General features: G+C 38.0%; 1 protein-coding gene across 6 annotated transcripts in view; it reads left to right on the plus strand.

The window, feature by feature from the left end:
- Positions 1–11214: 11214 nt before the first annotated feature.
- Positions 11215–26406, plus strand: part of LOC113035231 (protocadherin-15-like) — a 222786-nt gene continuing 207594 nt past the window's right edge. For all 6 annotated transcript variants that reach the window (XM_026190643.1, XM_026190644.1, XM_026190646.1 and 3 more), the window contains exon 1: positions 11215–11705. The gene's annotated coding sequence lies outside the window, so the exon portion shown is untranslated. The remainder of the gene's footprint in view (positions 11706–26406) is intronic.

Genomic DNA, 26406 nt, shown 5'->3' on the forward strand with positions numbered 1-26406 from the left:
TTTTAATTGTATGTTTGCCCTATATAGTAAATATCAGTTGCCAGACGGCTGATTTTTTATGGCTATTTCTACTCATTATTTTGGATTATAGACATTGGTATATCTTGAAGAGTTTCTTCACACACCTGGTTATGCCTTTCAAAATCTGCACATATGACTACATTGGACCAATAACTAATGTATCAGCAACACTGTAGCAACACAAAATGCAGCAGCTGGAAGATATCGAGTGCTTTCATATGCCTTGTCTAAACCTTTTAAAAGGTATTGATTTGAGTAACAGCCTGGAGCCACTGAGGTGATTTCTTCTCATCGCTGGACCAGAGCACTGATGGGGTCTATCCATATGTCTGTCTGTCTTACTGCCCCAAAGCTTTCTTTTATTTCTTCAGCTTTTACATAAATTCTATTTGACATCTAGTGGTTTGATGACACCTGTGGAAGATATTGCCTGGTTATGCCCCTTTAGCTCCTAAATGCTGACATTTATACTCATGGCTGCAGGCTGTGCCATTTGGCCAGCATCGTTAGTGTACAAATGTTAAATTGTCTTTTTTTTTCTCTCTTTAAAGCTGAGATGAACTATTGTTCCAGCTGTGTAATAATTTGCCCCAGGCCTCGAGCTCTATTTGTTTGAGACACAAAAACAGATCAGTCTGTCTTTGCACCCAGTGAGGCACTTTGACAACTTGGACAACATGCTAGTATTTTATTTTCTCCTTCCACATTGTGATACATAACAATGCTACTTGAAAGCTAGACCATAGTGGCCATTTCCATGTTCTCTACAGACAATAACTCTGAAATCTGCAAAATGCCTTATGACCCTTCTACTCCTGTGAATTGTCTAGTTCTAATTAAAAAGGCTTATATGTGGCTGTGTGAGCACTGGCATGGATATAATGTGCTTTGATGGGAAGGGCTGGGTTGCTCCTGCTCTGGGGGACAGAGGGTAGCAGGGAGCAAAAGATACCGAACAACAGACTGAGGGAGGATATAAATCAAATCTCTCTGGAGATAATAGGACACACAAAACACACACATGCACTGGGTTTTCTGGGGTGTGCTGGAACTTTGGCACCCAAGTCTCCAGGTTAATGACATCAGACCTAATTGGGAACTGAAGCATGCAAAGATGATTACAAGAATAGAAATGTAATTGAGATGGAAAGCATTAGAGATGATTTTTAGGAAAATATGAAGGCATAATAAATTAATTCAGTCTGGTTTTCTTTATCTTATGTGGTTAGAGAAGTGTCGCTGTTATATTTTACCTTTAATAAAAACAGAACCAGGACGATCTGATAAAAAAGGCTGGTTGTAATTGCATATGATGATGATTAAAGCCTTGGCTAAATTCAGGCATTGGATTATGTGACAATCCTTTGTCTGTCTGCTGTCCTTCTGCATGTGATTTGGCTGTTCGATTCAGGAGCCACAAGGCAGAGCAGTCTTTCTAACGGTTCATTTTGGGTAAGTTTTGTCTTTCACATGTATCTTCTTTTTTGGCTCTTAGTCTTGGTTTCTTTGTGGTAGACTGTGGGGATATCAGGGATGGATGCTGACATAAAACAGCCAGAAGGTTAAGATGCAAAACTCAATGGTCCATTCTGAGTAGCCTTTAGCAAGTGGTAAATAAATATTTTAAGTTTATCACCAAAAAGCTAATGATTAAGACTCATTAAGGAGTACTGCTGGGTATTTCATGAAAAAAACGTCTTTCTAATCGAGTGAAATAGTGACGCTGTTTATCTTTCAGCTCATGTGGAGCTATGCCGCAGTCAGTCTGGTGCATTAGTCACCTGGTTACTACAGGGATATGTGAAAGATGGGCAATGTATGCCGAACTCCAAGGTTTACATCCTCCCTCAGGCTGTGATTCAAGTTCTTTATAAAACAAGAATCGATCGGCTCAAAACAAAACCAAAACCAAAGCAAATGACGAAAACAGCAAAAAAGTTGCTGCTGTATGAAGATGTATAATGATATACCTCTATTTTGTCTCAATCCCCTGATAAAGCCCATAAGGCCATAACGTTTGCATTTTTGATTATATGGCCTGAACAAATTGGCGAGCTTGTAATTTGTCAGCTTTTTCTGAATGTTTTTGCAAGTGCTACCTGATTGGGTACTTATAATTGGAGTTGCATGATTTGTTCTAGCACAGATGAATATTCTGGGAAAGCACATCCTCTATAGAGACTGTACTAGATATGAATGGAACTTTTGCAAAAAGTTGCAGATGATCTTATAACAACACTTAAATACAAAAGTCGCATAAAATTGTCCCATATATGACCCCTAGCAAAATGTAATTTCTTTTTTTAGAAACCTTTCGTTTGCTCATATTAAACACGCAGGGTATGACAGGCTAGTCAGTGAGAACAACTGGTTACTTTAACCCCAAGACAAGCTTATTCCCTTGTTTCTAGTCTATTTGTTAAACAACAAAGCTACAGATGGTAACTTCATGATTACTGTTTAAACATGTGAGCGTCATAGATCACTTTGTGCAATTCTTGAACATAAGGTAAACTGAACATAAGGTAAATTATTGTATTTTCCCAAAGCCTGCAAGCATGTTGTGTTCAAAGGTAAGTTACATGCTTGTCAAACTTCTGAAGTGCTCAAAATTTTAAAAAGAAGACGACAAAACAAACAAACAAAAACTGAGCCTTAAATATTACACTGAGCCTCTGGTTTTATTTTATTCCAGCTCATGTGCACGGTCTAAGGGGAAACACTTTTTTAGTAAACACAGTCAATTTCCTAAATCTTTTAATATGACATACCATTAGGAATCAAATGCCACTGGTTTTATCCAGCCTCTCCTTCCCCCAGCATCTGTATTTTTGCCTCTATAGAGATTTCACAGATAATCTCATATAATAGTGAGAAATGCTTACTTCATGTTGATGTTCCTTGTCAGTTTTCTCATGTGGTTTAAATGATTCATATCTCCAGCATGCCATTTAAAAAGAAAAAGCGCATAAATTTCACATTTCTACTCCATGTAAATCTATATTTCCTTTGGAAAACTCTTGCTTTCATGGAGTTTCATTCAGCAATGATAAATGTATTGACTGTTATTCATAATTTGCATTACATTAATAATTGAAAAGTCTTTAATTATGGATTACATGTTTTTGACACATCTTATGTCTTGTGCTGCATAATTCAGAAATGCTACAAGATGAATACAAGAGCAGTGGAATCAAAGATGAGTTCACCTTTCATTATGTAACGCTGAACTGGTTCATCAAATAAAGACCTCATGCAATACTTAGGACTTCTGAATATGGATTAGGACCATTATTACACCTCCTCTACATGGGAAAATGCATTGATACACTATGAATACTTATTTTATCCTCACACTTGTGCATCTCTCACAACCTAAGTGTATTTTACTAGTGCAATTATATATAATTGCAAAGTAATAATAAATGATTGCAATAATATTAGCTAAAACAGTGTAAATGGTAATGGTAAATGGCCTGCATTTGTATAGCGCTTTACTCAGTCCCTAAGGACCCCAAAGCGCTTTATACTACATTCAGTCATTCACCCATTCACACACTGTTGATGGCAAGCTACATTGTAGCCACAGCTGCCCTGGGGCGCACTGACAGAGGCGAGGCTGCCGGACACTGGCGCCACCAGGCCCTCTGACCACCACCAGTAGGCAAACATGGGGTTAGTATCTTGCCCAAGGACATTTGGCATGCAGCCAGGAGGCAGCCTGGGATCAAACCACCGACCTTCTGATTAGCGGCTGACCAGCTCTGCCACCTTAGCCACAGCCAGTGTATACTATAAGTATCACACATGCACTCACACATGTTACACACAAACACACATGTAGTTTAATTAAAACATTATTAAATGTATACATAAATATATATTTTATATATCTTGATATATCATATGTAATCTTTATATTGGCCATTAAAAATCTTTGCTTGCTAATTTAGAGAATCCAACATCCACTGATGTTTTTAAATAAAGGAACTTTTTTTCTATCATTTTTTACGGATTTTGATGACCCTGACTCTAAAGGGTCAACGATATAATAAATTAATTTTTAAAAGCTCCAGATTCTGGGGGGAGTTGCACCACCCTAATCAAAAACGCACTGACTTCTATGACTTCTAAAACTGTCTTGTTTTACTAGAACATTTTGTGTCCTGTCATTCATGAAGATATTACTTTGACACATGACCCACTTAAGTCACTGCAGGTGTCTATGATACCATTACATATAATTTTGCAGTAGCTCAACTTTTTCTCACTATACACACATCACATAAAACATGAACAAATTAATACTAATAACTGTCCATTGAAAGTACTAAATCATATGATTCTATATTTTTACAGGCAGGCAGGCAGACAGACTGATAGCATGTGTTGTACTTACAATTTGCACAGCATTTAAAATTATAGTATTTTTTTTTTTTAGTAAAACTGGATTTAAAATAATTATCATATGTAACTGTACAGTATTTCAGCAAAGACAGAGAGAACCTGGCTTATTTACTAAATCAAAGATGAGGCGAAGCTTAGTCTTGATACAGTGTCAGATATCTGTATAACACTGTGTTATGAATCATTTAAGAGGTCAAGAAATGCTACTGCATGGCAAAAAAGAGACCACAGTCTGACATCTTTATTTGCATGACAAGTAAGGACAGTGACTTGTTACATACAAAATCTCAACATCACTGTGATATAATCCACATGTTTTATTCATTGGGGAGCTTACTGTGAGATTTGTGGATTGGCTCCATGTTGAGCCATTTAGCACTAATTCTCCCTGAAATATCTGTTATTGTTTGTGCTTTAACAACGATACCAGATTATTTAAATCCGTTGGCTAATGGATCTGTCAGACTACACAAATGGATTTTAATTAGATTAAACATCTCTTCGCAGTCATGGCCAGACTACTGATTGAACCTGACAGATTGAGTTATTATGATTAAGCTTGGTGTTTATGGACAAATGATTCCAGCCTACCTAAAAATCAATAAAGGACACCTCAAGGACCATTTTCACGAGAAGTAGCTTGTATTGCATAATAAGGTTTCTCCAGCATCTACGTGGTGATTAATTATGTTCAATACTGCTGTTGAGCTCAGTCATTTAGTTTGTGTAGAGAAGCATAAGCTGCTTTAATTCCTGTCTCAGAGTCAAATATGTTTTTTAATCCCCAATAACATTCCCACCTGCACATCACAAATCTTGCGGCTGTAGTATAACATGAAGCACCTCATTGATTAAACAGTTTTAGTCACACAGTCAGTATAGAGCCTTTGCTGAAGGATTCCACAGCTTCCCCCTTGTGCTATTTTGAGAGACAATCTTTTGGTATGCAAGGAATCATGGAGGGAAAACACCTGACATGTCACATTACTTCATTATTTGACTCTATGTCAGTGCTACAATGCTTCTTTTATTTTGTACAGGAATTCTTGCGTTTTGGCCTGTATTTGTATAGCACTTTACTTAGTCCCTATGGACCCCAAAGCGCTTTATACTACATTCATTCATCCACCCATTCACACACTAGTGATGGCAAGCTACATTGAGCCGGGGCTCGAACCGGCAACCTTCCAATTACAAGACGAACTGCCAACTCTTGAGCCACGATCGCCCCACGATCGCCTATTCCACTGACAAATTATGTTTGTGGTTCTTGTTACAAATAGCAAAATAGTATGCTAATTATAAATACTCAAAGCCATTAATTCATCCATCCACCCATCTATCTGTTCAGCCAGTTATCCTTCCATTCATACATTTTCTGGTGTAGCCTACAAAACTGTGTCTATAAAATGTATATCTCGTTACAAGAAATGAGAACCATGCTCATTTGGTTTTACATAAGTACCCACCCCTCCCTCATATTCACTATCCCCTACCACCAGGCACTACTTTAACTCAGTGGGTGACCATCTTCCACATGGTTAGAATACAGCAGCCCAGGTTTCAGTCTGATCTGCAGCTCTTTGCTGCGTGTCTTCTCCCTCTCTTTCTCCCCTATTTCCTGTCTACCTTCACTTTTACACTATCTAATAAAGGCAAAAATGACAATAAAACAACAACAAAAAAATCCTAAAAAGAGGTGGGACCACCACCCCAGTCTGCTACTCCAGGCTCTGGACCTTCAGCCATGTTGCAGATGCTTCTCAGCCAGGAAAACAACATCGAGAATCTCAGGCTAAATCTCACCCACCCCAGGGGCTTTGACACAGGCAGCACTTTTTTAAACACTGCCCTGGTAATGGGCAAGTCGCCCTCAGACTCTGTTTCCTTTGCAGAAATCCCACAAGCTGGGCCAAGCTTGAGAAAACTCTATCTTCAGCTTGATGGCTCCCTTCACCTCTGGTGTCTACCATCTGTTTTGGGGGTTACCATTATAACAGCTCCATGCAACAACCACAACAACAGAAGTGAAGAGCAGCTTTATTTGGACTCAGTGTCCCCAGCCTTTGTGTGAATGTTGTTGAAGTTCTGCTGGAGGTGGGAGCTGAAGATCTCCCAGGTGACTTTTACTTTCACTGTGAGCCCAACCTAGGGACTCAGGCAGTTAGAGCCTGTAAGTCTTGCATTTCAAGAAAATAAACTTTTTTCAATTGATTATACGTTTCAGTTGAAATTTTACAGCCCTCAAGTACTGTGAGCAGTTACTTAGTCACAAATTCTATTGTACTCTAAATGGGACATTAATCTATAAAATGAATATCAGGATTTAATGAATATGACTTAAAATTGGAGATTGAGATCATAAACCCAATTGGATAGAGTTATGAATCAATTTCATAGACTTGTTTACAATTTAGACTGAAACCTGAGAAGTCACTGGAAATAATTGAAAGCAATTTCTCTGTTCAGTCTTTTCAGTCTTTTCAGAAACATAGTAACAAATATAAGTATGTCATATGATTTTTTAACAAAAAACTACAAATAGTTTGTTTGTTTAAAAAAAAAAGGCCAGAAATTAAAATCAATCTATTTAAAAAATAAACTTATAATAAAGATCTAGTGCACTAAAAATAACTGTTATAAGAGAAGTTCTCTTTAGCACTATCCTTTTCACACTTGTGCTTTAAATCACACAGTGAGACATTTATTAACAGAGTTGCTGTTTATGGGCTGTATAATAATTACATGCATTGTAACTAATAGTTGTAACATAAAACCATAATAGGGTGAAGAAAACTTTTATGGGTAATGATAAGCAGAAGTTAAATTGACATTAAACAAATTCTTTGCTTTCATGGTTGTTTAGCTTTGAGTAAAAATATGTTCAAACTCAAATTTATAGCCCAGGTTTGTGGATCACTATTTACAACTCTAAATAATCTAGATACAGAGATTTGCACCACCAACACTTATGCAAACACAATACAAGACAAAACATTGCAAGCATTTGTTGGATTTGGTATTATGTAAAACTGTTGGTGGTCTTTGTAGTTATTTTTAAAAGCATTTTAGTGATCAGTAACACAAGAAAAGCCCAGTAAAAAGCAATCATGGGTGCTGTTCTTGTTGTTCAAAGCATGTTTTCCATTCATTTTCTGTTTCTTTTGGTCATTTTAAGTGTTCACGCTAAGGGGCCTGGGTTCAAATCCCATCTGGGACCTTTCATGCCATGTCTGCATGTGTTTTCTTTAGCTGTGCAGCTACTTCTCCCACATTCTAAAAAGATGCATGGAATCAGATTAATTGGGGATTTTAAAATTGACTGTGAATGGAAGCATGAATGGTTTCCGTACCTATGTGTTGGCTCTATGATAAACTGGCAGCCAATGTTCCCTCTAATTTTTCATGTGTCTGAGCGAACACACAAACTCCCTGAGCGGTCCCTTGGACCACTGTGAGCAACAACAGACGTGTGCACTGTAGTCACGCCAGCATCGAATCCATCCAAGTTACATGGTTTATTAAAATAAGAAAATTACAGCATTTACATTTATGTTAGACAACTTTTAATTAACTGCTTTAGCCCACTTACAATGAAAATTGTAAGTGAAAATTTAAAAAAAAATCTTGTTCATGACCTCTCCAACTCCAGTTTTGAAAACAAAACTTTTTATTCATTTATTTATTATAAAGCTCTGACTTGTATTATGAGTATGAGTCTGTGGTCTGGAAGAGAGTCCTGTAACTCTGTCTGCAAAATATAGTTTATAATGACCAGTGTTGGGCAATTAATTATATAGTTACTTCTTAAAAAAAAGTTACTGAGTTTTGAAAACAAAGTTTTTTGCAGCTGTTTACCTAAAAATGCTGCCATGGCATTTTTTTTTAACAAACATTTCAAAAATATTAACTGAACAATCAGCTGTTCTTCATCAAACTTGATGCCGCACAAATTATTTGTGCCACTCCAAAAAATAAATTCTGTCCACTATGAGATAAAGGAGAACAACAGCCTGATACCTGCAGGCCTGACAACAGGAGATGTATCACTCCTGTAACACCTGTAACATTCAGCAGTCACCTCATTGTTCTGACACACACAACTAAACTATTGACTACACTACACACTAACTACACAAAATTTGCCCTAAACGTTGCAAATCTCTCACATCTCAAAACACCGCCGTCACTCCTAAAACTCCCGTTTCTTAACAACTAAATACCATGTTGCCATATCATTTTTTTTGATTGGTCGATATGGTACATTTTTCCATATCGACCATTTTTTTCATATCGGAAAGGGTGGGGGTGTTTTGGTTTTGGTTTTGCTCACACGCGGAGAGTGCTTTCGAGCGTTTTCCTTATAAAACGCCGTTTTTACCGTTTCTTCCTGCAGTAAATATAAACAACGATAGTATTCAGGAAGAAAACCAAACATTGCATATATTTTTATCATAACGTGGCATATCAACACAATTTAAAAACTGGTATAAAGTCCACACTTTTTCCATCAATTGTTCCGTCTGTCCTGCTCACATCTCCAACGGTTCTACACGTTGTCATTAAAGTGGCTTCACTCCACATCAGCCACGCCGCTTTGCTAGCTAAAACACCGGTGATTGACTGGACTATGGGATAAGCTGGCATCGTTCTAATCCCATATGGGAGCAGCCAGTCACTTACTGACTAACACTGCAAAACAGAATTGTTGAAGTTTTAATTTTAATTTCAATTCAGGTTAGATTTTTTTTGTGCGCAACGCAGATTTTCTGTGCGCAGAGACCGTGCCAGCAGTGCACAATTGCGCACGCGCGCAGCCTAACACTTAGAGGGAACATTGCTGGCATCATGTTCAAGTTGTAGTTTACCTCTTGCCCCCCAGACCCTCTATGCCCCTGAATGAATTTCAAGTGTATTTCAAGTGCTTTTGTGTTGCTTTGTTCCTTTTTTCCTTTGCATTGCTTTCTGGTTTTCATGGATCTGTTGATATTCACTTTACTTTTTTGTGGCCTTTTTTGTATAATTGTTTGATTGGCTTTGGGTCTGTTTATGGTTGGACTAATACTAACTAGCCAACAATATATCACTTACTAATTTTGATAGCAGACACCAGTGGTAGTTTTGCTAACTTTGAATTTAAATAGTCTTTTACGGAGGAGTTGTTTTTTCTGCTTGTCGTATTTATTTTCTCCCGTTTTTGCAGGTGAATTTTGACCTCAGCTTTCCTTCTCTATTTAGGCCTAATCTTCTTTATCTTTGCAGGATATTCAAGAGTTGTGTGAAGAAAACACTATAAATGCTGATGAAATCTGCATGCAGATTTCCAGATCAGGGCTTATATGGGATCAGTGTAAGATAAGCTGAGAAAAGTCTTGGGCATGTAGGCATTGTTATACTATGCAATCTCGCATGCAGATTCAGCACTTACATCTAATACACTTGATACTGAGGGTGTTTTCACTCTGCTTATGAGATTTACGGAAAAGACAGGAACAAATTGCAACTGATCTATCTATCCAGCCCTGCCAGATAGAGACATACTATGCAGATTGTCAAGACTTAGGGGCAGTGCATGCTAAAAAATATCTCTTCTTATTCCTTCTTTTTCAAACATAAAATGAAAAATTTTAAAAAGCACATTTACACAAGTCTGTGAAGTCTCATTTAATCCCTTTTATATAAGCCCAGAGACAATAAAAGGTCAGTGTTAAGGATACTGAACTCATGCTTTGTTGACTCTGGCTGTAATACAACATTTTTTAGGTGTCTTAAATAAGTATAAATAATAGCTATACTCTTCCTTTCAGTGGCACTATTAAAAGCTACTATTATCATTTTGAAGTAGGCTCTCCATTCCACATATTTTTGCATATTTTAATGAAGGTGATAAATAGAAATGACCCAGAAGCATTGATATTATGACCTGTGAGAGAAAAATAATAATAGTTAAGGAGAGAGTGAAAACAAATAGACTGCTTTGAAATTTGTAGATTCAGCTTTGCATAAAAACTGCCAGCACGTTTTGTAGCTGGGATTTCTGAGATCCCAAGACAGAAGTCGATTTCTGTAGGAGACTAGAATAATTCCAGTTCGGCTTTATGTACAATTTACAACGAAATAAATAAGGAATTTTTTAGCTTTTAAATTGTGTCTGATTGGGATTAGGTTTGAATTTAAGATTCAGATGCCACAAGTGAAAAGAAAGCAAAGTGTTGGATGTTTTGTTTATCAGGAGGTAAAAATTTCAGACATAACCATGAAAAATAAATGAAGAAAACAAAGAGGAAATGGAAATCAGAAATTGAGAGCTGGCCTTAAAAACAAAGGGAAGTCTTGCCTTTTATCTCGGAAGCTAATTGGGTTAATTGGGAACCGGCGCAAACGGTGAGGCAGTAAAGTGAGAGCAAACGGAAGAAAAAGCAGCAGCCCTGCAGTGCGGGATATCCAGCTGGGAAAACTAGTTGTGACAGAAGCATCCTGGGGTGCACAGCTTTAACTATAGTGAGGACGTTTAGTAGGGATGAAGGAAGTTTTCGATTAATTTAATGTTACCGATATGCAGATGCTCTGATTTGATACCTGATGTTAGAATGAATCCAAATGTCAAAACCTGCACCGAACAAAACAAAAAACATCATCACTGGTACTGTGTCTCAAAATCTTCATCTTTTCAGCTCCAATTGCGTGGCCTAAATTTGTTAAAGGGCAGCACATTTGGGAATCCTGGACACTTGGACTCCAACTTTGGGTGGCGCCAGAGCGCAAGAAACGAGGAAATGGGTAAAAACCAACACAACTCATCGGGTAATCTGCCCGGAGATTCGCTTTATGGCTTCAGCCGTCTCCACATTCCGTTAGGTGATGTGTGGATCTTTTCAGCGGGTGGCAGGACTTGCCACCTGTCAGGAATGGTAAACAGGCTTCGCTGAAGACCTCGTTGACCCTTTCTTCTTTTGCACAGGGAAACGTTCGCAGCTTTTGTTCATGTGCATCTGTGTTCGTGAAAGAAATACGGACAACTTTAACTGACATCGGCGCAAGAGAAAGTGAGCCACACGCATAAGTGGCAAGATTATAAGCGGAGCGTCTGCACCCGGAACCCTCCGACCCCCTTCGCTTTTTTGAAGATTAGTGGGTTGACCACGTCTGAAGGACACTAACAACCGGATTAGGTATTGTGCAGTGTAACCTACTTCTCACCACTCCTGCATCTTGTCCTCTGAAAATTTGCGCAATGACCTTTGGTGCACTTGGAATACAGCGGCTGCGCCCGTGAGGTAAGGGGATCAATTTTGGTCACTTTTGAGTTTTCTTCAGGCTGTTTGGATTCAGTATGTGAAGTTGTAAAAGATGTAAAAAAATCAGTCCCCACACATACAGTTTTTGTCTGATCCTCCGTTATAGCTTGTTACGTGTAGACGCAATCGCATTCGTTTTGAATATTTTTTGTCGAAAACAATTAAATTAATGGTGAAGGATTATTACTCATATTGTATGTTGCACAGCTTTACCCAGGCACCAGGCACGGCATTTTACAAGCTTATCACGTCAGATTACTCAAACGCTCTGTATATCCAAAGCTCAAAGCATAAGGCTAAATGTAATTTGCAGAACGTGCACCCGAGGAGAGGATCAATAGTTAAGGGATTCGCATTTTAGTCTGCATTAGTACATTCTTGGTATCATTACTAAAGATGCCTCTACCTACTCTGAAAGGAACATCAAAGATTGCCGGGTTATTTCTTCCGAGTACCACTAATGTACGGTACACGTAACACGTGCGAGTTGGATCGTGACATTTTTCCTCCCAGGAGCTAAAAGGAGGTGTGTTTGGTCTTGGGATCACCATAAAACAAGAAAACGTGCATGTCATGAGTCTGGCTTGTAGAGCTGAAAACCTCTGTATCATCAGACGGGCACTTCTTGAGCTGCATAGAGTCAATAGATACCGTCGTATGAGAGCTTAAATATTGTAATTAGTTTACTCTATAACTTAATAAAATGGATGCAGCAAAGTGTGTTCTTAGGGGCAGTGTATAGGGTTCTGTAGTATGACTGGGACTATTTCTGTATTTAGTCAGAGTACCATTTGCAAAAACTTAATGCCCAAGTCTGATACATTTCTTTATTTGATTGTGCGAAGGCTTGTTGGTGATTTAGGGATATTCCTCTGGAAGGAATGATTCGGTGAGATAAAAATGTATTGGTAGTGTGTGTACATAATCCTCCTTACTTTGAATGTCAAGAAAATGATTATCTTCTCCTCCCTGTGTATTCCAGCTTCTAGTATCTACAGGTATAGATAGTAATGCCCTAGAAGTGTGTAGGGAACACTTTAAAAAAATACTGCTGCAGGATATCTTCATTAGTCTGGGGTTTGGCCTGTTCTTTCCAGAGGCGCACATTTGGGAAATGAGAGATGAAGAGTAGCGTGGCTCAGGCCAGCCAGACGCTATTGATATTCTGCCCATGCCCTGCTCCATAGGCAGCCCATTGTCATGGCTCGCTCAGTGGGATAGCATCTGATGATTGAGGTGTATGGAAAAGGGTTGAAAGCTGGTTTGAAAAAGACACTAAATGTCCATTTATTGAACGTTAAAGGTGTGATCTCACAGTAAAGGCAAACAGTCTATGTATTTCTATCCACTGCACGAGAGTTGCATGGAAATCAGAAAAATAGCTTAGACTATTTTTTTTGATTGACAGTTTATCTTGTATAGTATTACTTGTATTACGCAGGAATTTAATAGTTAACAGATGTAATTTGATAGATCCAAAAGTCTTTCATTTCCTTTAATTCTGTCTTAGCAGGCCCAAAATATAAAATAAAAATCTTGAACAAGAGAACTGCGTGTCAGCTTTGAAATGATACAACTTCTCATCAGATACAACAATACTATGTGCATGTGGATCATACATGGACACACATGGGTCATATCTGTTATGGGTGCATGAAATTGCAATGCTCTGCAGCTTTCTGTCCAGGCTGGTGAGAGAGAGACAAGTCATCCACGGCTTTGGGAAATAAAGAAGTAACAGAGCTCAACAAAGCAGCAAGTAATGCCTGCCGGTAGTCAGTGTCAGGTAGAAATGATGGGGGGGGGATGAGTACAAACAAACAACCACAGGGGAGTAACAAAGAAATTTATCTGAGGAGATGAACAAATAAGGGTAATTTTTGAAGACTGCCATGGAAGTTGACACACAGAGGTGCAATAGCTTAAGAGTTGCTGCAGTAGGAGGACTCCACTCTGAGCACAGCACAGATTCCCCTTTTGATTTTTTTTCCCCTTTCGGTTTAACTATTGCATCTTTCAGATTTGTTGCTGAAATGTTAATTTATCTACATGCATACTCACAATAAATATATTTATGTTTATGCTGTGAGACTCAGTGGCCTGAATGTATAGGACTTATATCTGCATATCTATAAAAGTTTACACTGGTCAAATCTGGAAGAGATTTTTCTGTTCATTTTGAATAGGACCAGGGGGACTGTGATCTACACATTTAGAATATAACTTTTCATTATCTAAATCTTAAAGTGATGAAAATTCATAGAGACAATTTCATAGCTGCATTAGGTCGTTGTAGGGTTTGACTAACTGTTGTGGCCAGCAGCTGGAGTGGAAAGCCGTGTCCAGAACCCCATTGGAGCATGAAGGGAGAAGATGATTGCATATAAGTTATCTCCATGTTGCAGCACCAATAGTTTCCAAATTAATAACCTCATATTCGATATGAATATGAAAAACTCCCTGCACATCTATTCAGTTATTTTCCATCTCATGTTCTTTCAGTCCTCTTATCTCAAACACGGGGAACACAGAGACCTGTTCTGTTCATGGATTTCTGTCTCTCAGATAAGAACAGTTTGTTTGGTAGCAGGTTGGTTAATTGTAAATGTGTTGTATCTCTTTTTAAAAATGTTTAACAGACAGACCTCATAGCAGTTGCGAGTGCAGTCAGATTATGTATAGTAAAATCTAACCCAGTGCTGAGGGGCATTTTGATTTCTAAGCTCTAGTGCTTTCACCTTGTAAAATCTGTGAATGTATAGAGTACAGTAACTACTTCCAGGAACTGGCCTCATGAGGATGGATGGAAGGTCAGATAAGTACCGGTATGTTTAGGAATACCAAACTTTTGATTGGAATCACTGAGAATATATATTGGTGTTGAAATGAAGTCCGTCCCTTCAAAAATAATGACCTCAGTGCCTTTGAGAAGTATACTGATCAACAGAGGAATAAGAGTTGTGCTGATTAGCTCCCCAGTCTGATTGTTTGAGTGTAAGCCATGTGGAACTTTTCCTCCATAAGAAACCCTCATCAGTTGTGTCTGTGAGTAATAAGGAATCTGAATAATGGTCTCCTCTCCTTATTGAATTGGCAATTGTACCACCAGTACAAAACTTTAATGGCAACTTTGAGAAGCTAAAACTGAATGTTTATAATGCTGTTGATGTCCCAGCCTGACAGGATGAAAGATGGATTACTTTCCTATTCACTTGATGCCAGTCTAATTAGCATATTCCACTATTGGTTTAACTTATTAACCTTAGGTTATCTTTAAGCAACATTTCTCTTCAGCATTTACCCTTGGAAGAAACATATAAATAGAAGAAATATATATATTTTCATTTCTCTCATGAAAACACTGTCAGCCTGAGTTTTGAGGGGGGACGTTTGACAGAGGCAGATATGCAAATTATTTTCTTGATTTTTGTGAGGGTGTTTGCAAGTGTCCGTATGCTTGCTGACTGAAATTCTATTAGCATAAATCAATATTTACCTCAGCTCAAAATAAATGTTTTTGTGAAAAGGCAAATAGACAGGAAGGAAGCAGATTACCGTACAATCACAATAGTTTGACTAAACATTTGTTTCAGCATTTGTAGGTGTAGACAGATAATATTGTCACTATGTTTTCATATCACACTTCAGTAATAGTATTTATCTTTGTTTAGTGTTCCCAGTTACAGTAGAAACAGGTTCTAGAAATACATTCTAGTGTCAGTAACATCAAATTTTGCATTTACAATTACAACTTTTTCATGAAATGCAACCTGCTTGTTTCTCTGAGTTTGGGACCAGCAGGGATTGCGCACTAGCTTGTGACACTGTATAAAGTTGACTTTACGATTCATCCCAGTCACAAATCAGGGACCGTTTGTTGTGAGGTGAATGCACTGTTAACCCCCTACACTAAGGGCAGTTCACTGTGCATATGGATACTTTACCTCCTGAGTAACAGATCCCAGGATGGGAGATCACCCATCATTCTATTCTCATCTTGAACACTGGCACACCACAGGGGAGCTTCCTTAGGCCCATCATCTACTCCATCTGGAATAACTAGTTCTGTAACTTAAAAAAGAGGAACAGTAACAGAATTACAGTCATTTAAAGAGTGCTTGTAAAATGGGCCTGCTGGTGGGCCCGTTGTAAATTTAAAGTAACAACCCCCCCCCCCCCCCCCCCCCCCCCTTCATTTACCTCCTGAATGGTTAACTAACTGTACATGGTGCCCAGGCCTAAGAAATGACCTGCAACAGGTGGTGAGGGCAGAACAGCATATTATCAGTGTGACTCCCTCTCTCATTGATATTCACAATAGCTGATTCCATAGGAAAGATTGTTATATTGACCACGCCCACCCTTGACATCACCTATTCTTCTCTCTGTACTATGGGAAGAGATTCAGTTCAATGAATTTAAAAAAAAAAAAACAAAAAAAAACAAAAGAGCTATTTTAATCTATTCTATACTATGTAAACACATAATGTTGTCGGTCGCAATGGTTCAAATCACAGTAGAAAAACGGCTAATGTAATTGACATGATAAAAATACTCACTTTGGTCAATTTTTTTTACTTCTTTTTAAAGACCTGCCCATTTAGGTGCAAAGTGGCAACCTCCATAAATAGAAAATGACTGTACTTTAACATCATACTGTAAAGTGCAGTCGTTATGGCAAATGTGCACTCTCTAGCATGTCCTAATGAGGAACATACTTGGGTCTTGGCTGCTTGTTTCTGTATCCGTCTTTGTGTGGTTTGTTGCCAGGGTTACATGACTTTTGGTGAAAAGCCAATAAAACAACTCTACCTGCTTCCATTGGTTCTGTTGGCAATTGTAATTGGTAATGTAAACAAACTATTCTAGGAGAAGCATCGGTTCAGATCAAGTATAAATACACCGATCATGACCACCTGCCTAATATTTTGTTGGTCCCCCTTTTGCTGCTAACTCAGCCCTGACTCATCGAGGCATGCACTTCCTTAAACCTTTGAAGGTGTGGTATCTAGCACCAAGGTGTTAGTAACAGATGCTTTAAGTCCTGTAAGTTGGGAGGTGGGGCCTGCATCAGGCGGACTTGTTTGTCCAGCACATCCCTCAGATACTCAATTGGATTGAGGTCTGGGGAATTTGAAGGCCAAGTCAACAACCAAAACTCATTGTTGTACCCCTCAAGCAATTCCTGAGCCATTTTTGCTTTGGCAGGGAACATTATCCAGCTAAAAGAGGCCGCAGCCATCAATAAAAAGGCTGTACATCAGGGGTGTCCTGCTCCAGGCCTCAAGGGTCGGTGTCTTGCAGGTTTTAGATGTCCTTGATCCAACACAGCTGATTTAAATGGCTAAATTACCTCCTCACCACGTCTTGAAGTTCTCCAGAGGCCTTGTAATGAGCTAATCATTTGATTTAGGTGTATTGACAGAGGGTGATATGTAAAACCTGCAGGACACCGGCCCTTGAGGACTGGAGTTGGGCACCACTGCTGTACGTGGTCTTCAACAGTGCTTGGATAGGTAGTACTTCTCAAAGTAACAACCACATGGAAGGTAGGACCCAAGGTTTCCCAGCAGAAGGTTGTCCAAAGCATCACACTGCCTCTTCTTGCCTTCTTTCCATCCTGGTGCTGGGTGTTCCCCAGGTAAGCACTATGCACACCCAGACATCCACGTGATGTAATAGAATACATGATTCATCAGACCAGGCCACCTTTTTCCATTGCTCTGTTGTATAGTTTTGATGCTCACATGCCCGTTGTTGGCACTTTCAGCAGTGGGCAGGGGTCAGCATGGGCAACCTCACTGATCTGACACTATAGAGTCTAATACTCATAAAACTGTGACGCACTCTGTATTCCTACACCATTTTATCAGAACCAGCACTAACAGCCTTTACTCCCCTCATGTATCAGTGACCACTCATGATCCTGTCACTGGTTCACCAGTGTTCCTTCCTTGGACTACTTTGACAGATATCACTGCAAACCAGGAACACCCCACAAGAGCTGCAGTTTTGGAGATCTCTCACCCAGTCATCCAGCCATCACAAATTGGCTCTTGTCAGACTCTCACAAATCCTTGTGCTTACCTATTTACTCATTCTAACACAGCAACAAAATACTCCTTTGCTCCCTAAATATATCCCACCCACTAACAGGTGTCACATTGAGGAGATAAAAAGTGTCATTAACTTCATCTGTCAGTGGTCAGAATTTTATGCCTGATCTTTCTTTCAGAATATACACAATTTGAAACATCTAGACTGGAAATGTCCAACACACACACACACACACACACACACACACACACACACACACACACACACACACACACACACACACACACACACACACACACACAAGACAACATGCTAAAGCCAGTTAAGTATTTTATGCCTTTTTGAAGACACAGATGCATAGATATCTTTTCTTGAATGTCTATTTCAGGTCTGTAAATGCATGTAATTCCATCGAATGAAGGTTTAATCACAGATTATGGTAATTGACATGGTATAAATTAGAGACTAATATACTTCAATTTAAAATTTTCTCACCAGTCTACATGAAAAATTTGCTAAAAATACCCATATACTTATTGCATTTAAGCAGCAGATCGTGTTAAACATCACCAACCTCTCCACATAAGCTCAGCTGCTTAATTTAAATTTATTCTTATTCTCAGTCCAGTTGAATAATTGTCAGTCAGTGATGTTTTATCTATGTGTTGAAATGAAAAATTACTCTTACATTACATTATTATTGATTATTTATATGTTTAGGATTTAAAATAGTTGCATGTAAACTGCGGTATATTCTGAAGACCAAATCTACATTTATTTCAGAGATAGACATCGGTAACTTATTCAAAAGCAATGACGCAAAAATGTGCACTGTACTATTTGACTGGCTTAAAATTCAGTGCTTTGTTTGCATTCAGTAGCATCTTGCAGGAAAAAGGAGTAATGCCACTCTGTAAACTCGAGCACTGCTGGGCACAGAGGAAAATCCTCTTTGCTGTTGAGGCAAGCATCTATTTATATTTTATTCTGAGTTGTCAACATCAGTTATATCTGATTATAGCCTCGTCTTTTAATTTGATTGTTTATAAGGTCGCCCCAGATGAGACAATTATGAAAACCTTGTCTGCATACAAAGCATTCAGTTAAGCTCACAGCAGAGCAAAAAAGACCATTGATTCTTCTAAAGTTCTTGAATAGCTTGTGAAAAAGTAATGCTGGACCCAAGTAAATTCCTCAAGGAGAATGATGGCAAAGCAGCAACCTTTAAATGTTGTTTAAATGTGCTTAAGTGCACATATTGTTGGTGAAAGTCAAAGATCATGAGGCAGATTGGTGATAGATTAGTGGCTTCTGACCTGAGATGTCTGCTTTATTTATATAGCAAAAACACGAGTGAAACGAACAGAGCAGTGCCATTAGGAGCATTTTTTTTAACCAGAAGACACTCATACTGTCTTCTAAAAGCAGTGAGAATCCATTCAGTGTTTCTGTGGACAAGAATGAAATGGTCTGATATTTTTCTTCTTTCCAAGTGAGTGAGTGGTTTTCTGTTTTGAAGACACATTTAGTAAGATTCACAAAAGTCAAAACTACTCAGAGAATATTTGTGTGTACTGAAATCTTAGACGTTTTGTATCAACATCAGTTGATTTCGAAAGTTATAGGATATATAGCAATTAAAGGAAAGAAACAGACAGTGTAGCTTTAGCTTAGAATTAGTTTGTGAATAAATATATATATATATATATATATATATATATATATATATATATATATATATATATATATATATATATATATATATATATATATATATATATATATGGGCACTTTTTTGTTAACTTTTTTCTTTTTTATTGAAAGGTTAGTTCAAGCATGCTATGCTGTGCACACTCAGTGTTTACTCATTCAGCATTATAAAAATAACTCCTTGAGGTCTCTGATCTATGACTGTAAAACAATGAGCTGGAACACACATTAAATATTGAATCTGGAATAAATATTGAAGTGGTTGTTAATGTGAAAACAAAATGCATACAGTAGTTTAAAGTAATTCTCAAGTTACATATGTGGGGCGTACAGTCTTCCACAGTGGTAGATTGAGCAGGTCCCTTACTAGCCGACAAAGAGGTGAAAATAGTTCAATCAGTTGATTTTAGTACATTAATGTGCATTGCAATGCAGAGTTACTCAATAGCAAAGTTTATAAAAGTCCGAAGCTGTAATACAATACCCCTGTGAGGGAATTATGTGGCGGTCAAATTAAATTCATAGCCCTTAAGTATAAATCCTCACACAAATAAAGTCAGACAAAGTACTAAAAGAGAAAACATGAACAACGCAAGAACTAAAGCTTCAGCATTTACAGGTAATGTTAAGGTCTCTTCCGCTGGAGCTCTGAACACTTGATGTTGTATGCCATCAATGAAGGCGGAGCAGTAAATGATGTATTTCCACCTCCCTCCTTTTATGTGTGCTTTGAATTTGTGTAAAAGGAGCGGGAGAGAAGGAGGGAGTTGGATAAAGTAAGAGGAATGAAAGGAAACCCACCCAAAAAAATGATGCTTGAGTGGGGAGGAAAAGTTGCATTGACCAAGAACCAGCTTTGACTGTATACATGACAGACATACAGTAGATGTTATCCTCCTTCTTTTGGCTGCCTACATTAGGGGTGGCCACGGTAGATCATCTCTCTCCATCTCACCCTATACCTAGCGTTTCGTCCTTCACTACATCCCCGATCCCTCTCAATTGTCTTCCTCTTTTCCTCCTGCCTGGCAACTCCATCGTCAGTATCTTTTGTCCAAGGTATCCACTCTTCCTCCGCTGCATATGTTCACACCATCTCAGCCTCACCTCTCTGAATGTGTCCAAGCTATTCAATCTGAGCTGTCCTTCTGACATAATCATTTCTAATCCTGTCCCTCCTAGTCACACCCAGAGAAAGTCTTAACATCTTCAACTCTGTCACCTCCAGCAATACCTTTACATATCACATTTACATGTCACATACAGATGTGGTGATGTGCATTAATGTGTATTTTCTTTTGTAGATTTCCTCAAAATTATTCTAAGTTACCAAATGTGTTTAAAATGAAAAGATGTATCATAAAAGGAACATTTTGTATAACAGAAATGTTTACGAGGCACATATCGTTAAGCTGGGGATAAAGGTGTAAAAGTCAAACTTGTGTCACAATTTGATTACCAAAACAATGTTTTGTTTTCTTTTTTGTTTTTTTTTTTTTGTGTTGTTGGTTTGTGTGATTGACAACTTAAATTGAAGTACAAATATTCATACAGTAACAATGCCACATATTCAGATGAGAGTACTAGCTGTCAGACCTTTCTTGACAAAAAATAAAAGTTTACTTTCATTGCTCTGGTGCTGTATGCAAATATTGTCTTAAGCTGTCTCAAAAGATAATCTTGCTAGAGGGCCTCAGTCTATTTCTCTGCATGAAAACAATATCCAGCTGTTAGCTGCATGCAGAAAAGGGCTTGTTAGCGCGTCGCTTTTCTCTCAAGTTTCAGCTAAATAAGCCTTTAAAAGTTGTTTTGTTTGTTTTGTTTTTTTAGTATGTAACAAAAAAAAAAACAATTCAGAACTTGGACATCAAAAAATTAAGAATTTTATTTTTAAACACAAATTCTAAGTTAATACTACTATTAAGACAACTAATGTCTTTATATCTAAGATCTAAAACATCTAAAACTAAACCCACTCATCATAAAAGGGGATGTCATTGTTTTGATGTCTACAGCTAATTGGGTCAAAATGAAGTAGTTTGACTTGATTGAAACCAATGTGGGACTAAAAAATATATATTTGCCCTGCAATAAGCACTCCTTAAAGGTGTTGTAATTTTGATAAACTTAACTGATGACTTTCTTCTGATTTGCTCTGATGTCATGATCAGAGACTCATAAGGTTGCAGTGCTGTATTTTTGTTTTTATTTTTTTAATCAGTTGCTTTCCCATCTGTACAATCCCAAGGCATGATCGGTTGACTCATCAGTGCATTCAGGTGAGGTGTCTCTGCCCCCGTTGTCTAATGATGGACATGTGAAGATCACATCAGGTTTTTGGCAGCACCAAAGTGAAAATTAATTTTGGTGGTGAATAGTCGGCAAATATACTGATCAGCTTTCAAATCTGTCTTCTATTAGCTGCTGTTCCAACAGTATTTTAAAAAAGAATGGGAAACTTGTCTTTTAATGCTAACATACAGCTAAACTTGACCAATGGGGCTATAGCCTTCAGCAGGATCACCAAGAACTATATTGCAGAAAGAAAAACCAGCTAGCCTTATATCACATGACCATATGTCCAGCACATCCTTGCTGGTGCTCCATTCGTGGATAAATATACTGGATGTAATTTTTATTGTTTATTTTATTTACTTAGTTTTTTCTGTGTAATCACACACTTGAGTGGATTGGTGAACAGATGTACTGGACCTGTATGATTGGTTGTTTTAAATTTTCTCATTAGGATTCATTTTTTTCTACTCGGGTATTTATGGTGTTTACAATCCTGTCTGCAATCCATTTCTCTATGACTTTGATGACGGCTACAGGTTGAAACACATTAGTCAAGTTATAAATCTGTTCCTTATACGATACATTTTGCTGGAGCTTTGTCTTCTTTAGACCATTATTTTTCCTCCGTGCACCTTTGGACGTAGGTCAAGTTGTGCCAAAAAACTCAGTTTTATTTTCAGTATATTGGAATCAAGCATAAAAACATCAAGCATAAAAACACTTCTTCATAACCACCTGCATAGCTTCTTTTGATAGCATTTGGTAGTATTTTATAAAACACTCTGCACTTCTTCAGTGGAGAATCTTTATTGCACTGATTGAATGTTGTTTGGAAAAGAATTAGTGAAAATGTGCTGCTTCCAGACGATTTTTAAACTGAAACTCTACAGAACTTGCTCTGGATGAGGTTTGGTGTTGAGAATAATTTATTGTAATAATGAATCGGGTAAAAACAGTGCCACAGTATTTTTAATGACACTGAAAATCTGTCTTCAGGCTCAGCACAGCTTGTTAATTAATCAATTAATGTCTCTTGGTAGTAAAGTGTTCTAGACTAGGAATAGCCAAAACTTGTGGTTATCTTATTTTTTTAGCCAGTATAAACCACACAACTTCTCTATGCTTGTCAACAGTGGACCCTCCAGAATTTTCTCATAGGGGTGGCCATTTGGGGGCCTCTAAAAATATTGTGGTGGGACACAAAAAACAGAATTTTCAGTTTTATCTTGTTGTCAAATATATAGATTACGGGGTGATCGTGGCTCAAGAGTTGTGTGTTCGTCTTGTAATCGGAAGGTTGCCGGTTCGATCCCTGGCTCGGACAGTTTTGGTTGTTGTGTCCTTGGGCAAGACACTTCACCTACCGCCTACTGGTGATGGCCAGAGGGGCCGATGGTGCGATATGGCGGCCTCGCCTCTGTCAGTCTGCCCCAGGGCAGCTGTGGCTACAACTGTAGCTTGCCTCCACCAGTGTGTGAATGTGAGAGTGAATGAATAGTGGCATTGTAAAGCGCTTTTGAGGGGTCCCGAAAAGCGCTGTATAAATGCAATCCATTATTATTATTATTATTATTATTATTATTATTATTATTATTATTATTATTATTACTTGAAAAATGTGCCCGGCGAGAGAGAGAGAGAATTATATGCCTAGTTAATTTCCTGCAATTAAAGTGGAAAATGGGTCCATATGAAAACCAAATAAAATTTTGAAATCCAAAATAATCTGTTTTAAGCAGGAGTAAATAACAAGTTAGTGTTTCAACTAATTGTAGGGTGACTTCCTCTCTCTTGTGCTCATGTTTATTAGAAACCATAGGACAGTCTTGCCAGGCGGGGGTAGCAGCAAATTTTAGGGGGTGTGGCTAGTGCCCCACCCTCGCCCTGATTTACGGATGTTATAGCTTAAAGTAGTTACTAGAGTCACTGAAGATTAAGGAGTCTAGAAGTCGAAGTTAAACTGAACCTTTTCAATTCGTCTCTAAGATTCCTTGAGCTTTTCTTTGTGGAGTGTTTTAAGGGAAGTGAGGGAGTCATGCGTAATCAAGCCAGTCAATTAGAGGCACCTTCATCGAATTAACCTCTTTCTGTAACAGTAGATGCTTGTTGCAAAGCCTGTAGACTCAAATGTTAAAGTTCGTGTCAAGCTACTGAATAATGAGGGTCCAGTACAGGCCTTTCAACTTGAAAAGGCTAACATACTGTGCACAAAGACAACTCCTGAATAGAAACATAAAATTAGTTACTTATTCCCACAAGCAAAAGACTCATGTCTGTGGGAATTTTGAGATTTCTGGTAACAAATTGACCATCACCACCTTGAAAAGGGCATGATACTGTATATAGAAACTTCTGCTGAAAAAGAAATTAGATACTTATTCCCAAGAGAGGAACTAGTCTAGTGTTGTTGTGGGATTTGCAACAGAAAATGGAGCAGAGGGAGCATATAGCAGCCTTGCTGCTGTTTACAGAATTTTCTGACTTACTTGCAATGATGTGACCATCTTAGTCGATGGACTGCAATTTTCTGACAGGTGGGGTCCAGCTGTGTAGCCTCATTTAAGTTGAGTTTAATTCAGTTTTTATTGGTATAGCCAATATCACACTTTGAGATTCAAAGAGCTTCACATTTATATAATAAGAATACACTCAAAAAAGATTGGGGGACAGATTTAAATAAACAGGCAACCCATATATGTATACCTGTATGCACAGACGTATAAATAATCACAGAAATAAATATTAATCATACCTAAAATAAACCACAGATCCTAAAAAAAAAAATCACAGATGAACAGATGAATGTGCAAAACAAAGTCTTAGATGTACCAGAAAGAGACCAGTATGATACTAAGAAAGAAGATGATCTGTATAGACCATTAAAAGACTCCTAAATGTGGTTGAACTCACTAGGTGGTACTGTAGAGTGGTGGTATTATTTTTTTAATTAATTTTTTTCCAACTGGAGAAACATATAGCCGTGTATGCAGCTGCATAACAATGGTAATGAATATTATGCTGTTTGATTTACCGAGTGTCTCTTTAGCCATAGTCTGGACCTCTCCTTACTGCACACTAATTATCTTACATTTGGGTTTTCCCCATAACTGCTAATCATAGTTAATATTGCAGAATTGTAATCTTAACATTTAAGAATGCAATAAAAATGAAGAGAGAACGATCTGAGAATACCAGGCTATGTCAACCTAAGGGGAAGATTTGTTTTCAACCTGTAATTGTCATTCCAAGGCATGCTGCAAGGTTTCCTCTTGGCACAATCTGTTTGAACTTTTAAGCTGCACTGTACAAGGCAAAGGAAGACTAAAAAAAATACTGTACCTCATTATATTTTTCTCTCTTAGTGATAACTGCTGTGGTCCCTAGTCCATGCTGCTTTCTTCTTATTTTGACATTTTAGATCAAATATTTCATTAATCCAGCCTAGCAAGGAGCTGAGAACACTGTTTGAACATGACAGGCTTAAGGGAATGAGGAAGGATGGGCCTTTAATGAAGAGGATAAGGTTTTAGCTTGGGAAAATGAACACCAGCAAAGAGTGGGAATTACTTCTCTGTCACTTTGAAGTTAATGTGAGAGCCTCATTTAAATTGAAAAAAGTCCCCTTTTTTTGTCCTGCACGTTGTTCTGCTTAGCAGAAATCCTTAACCTTTTTGCATAAAGACTCCTCTCACATGCCTTTGACGTCAGTGCTTATGTATCTTGTTTCACACTCGACAAGATGAGGAATTCTGTGTTTTTTACTCCATGTGGGATATGACACTCTTGGTTGACAGCAGCGTGTAAATGCTTATGGTCAAGGCACATTACCTCACCAGTGAGTGGTAGTACATTCAGTAGGGAAAATGACTTTTTGGTTCAGTGAAATAAGTGATTTTTTTTTTTCTGTGTATGAGGATAAACACTTTTCCTGCCATTGGGGATTGGAAATACAGCTGGCAAAACAGTCAGTTTCTGTCACTCCACAAAAGGCACATACACAAAAATGAAAAGTAGGATCTTATTTGCATAAAATGGGTACCCTGCTGTAATCTGAACTCCTGCGTTGATAAAAGTTTACAACAAACGACACACAAGCTTTTTCAAGGACCACATTATTTTGCTTAGAGGTGACACTGTACGTATGTATGTGTGTATGTATATGTATTAAAAAAAATTATGCACCCACATTCAAGTGACTAAGATGAATACATATTTTTTGATGCCGTTGAATACCAATATTAAGAGAGAATCTTGTTAAACAGAAGCTGTGTTTCAGTCACAATTACCTAAACTTGTAGCGCTTGTGCTAAGACTGAAAACAGATAAACTGGGAAATGTTATAGTGTACTTATACTGAGGGAGTGAGGAAGAGAGGGAATTAAAGTACTTGAGATTAATTTCATTAGATCAAATTATAATTTAATCATGCAAGAAAATATACTGCAAGTTAGAAAACAGATTTTTTTCGTACAAAAGGTCTCAGGTCTGCACATATAAAATAAGCTATAGCAAATCAACATTTGTTCTCTGTGGGGACTGGTTTCGGTTAAATCTCTCAGGAGTTTAATCACATTACATGTTTTGACATCTTGTCACGTAATTGTATGGCTGGTCCTCT

Source organism: Astatotilapia calliptera, chromosome 13, assembly GCF_900246225.1.
Source record: "Astatotilapia calliptera chromosome 13, fAstCal1.2, whole genome shotgun sequence".
In the NCBI taxonomy this organism is placed as follows: domain Eukaryota; kingdom Metazoa; phylum Chordata; class Actinopteri; order Cichliformes; family Cichlidae; genus Astatotilapia; species Astatotilapia calliptera.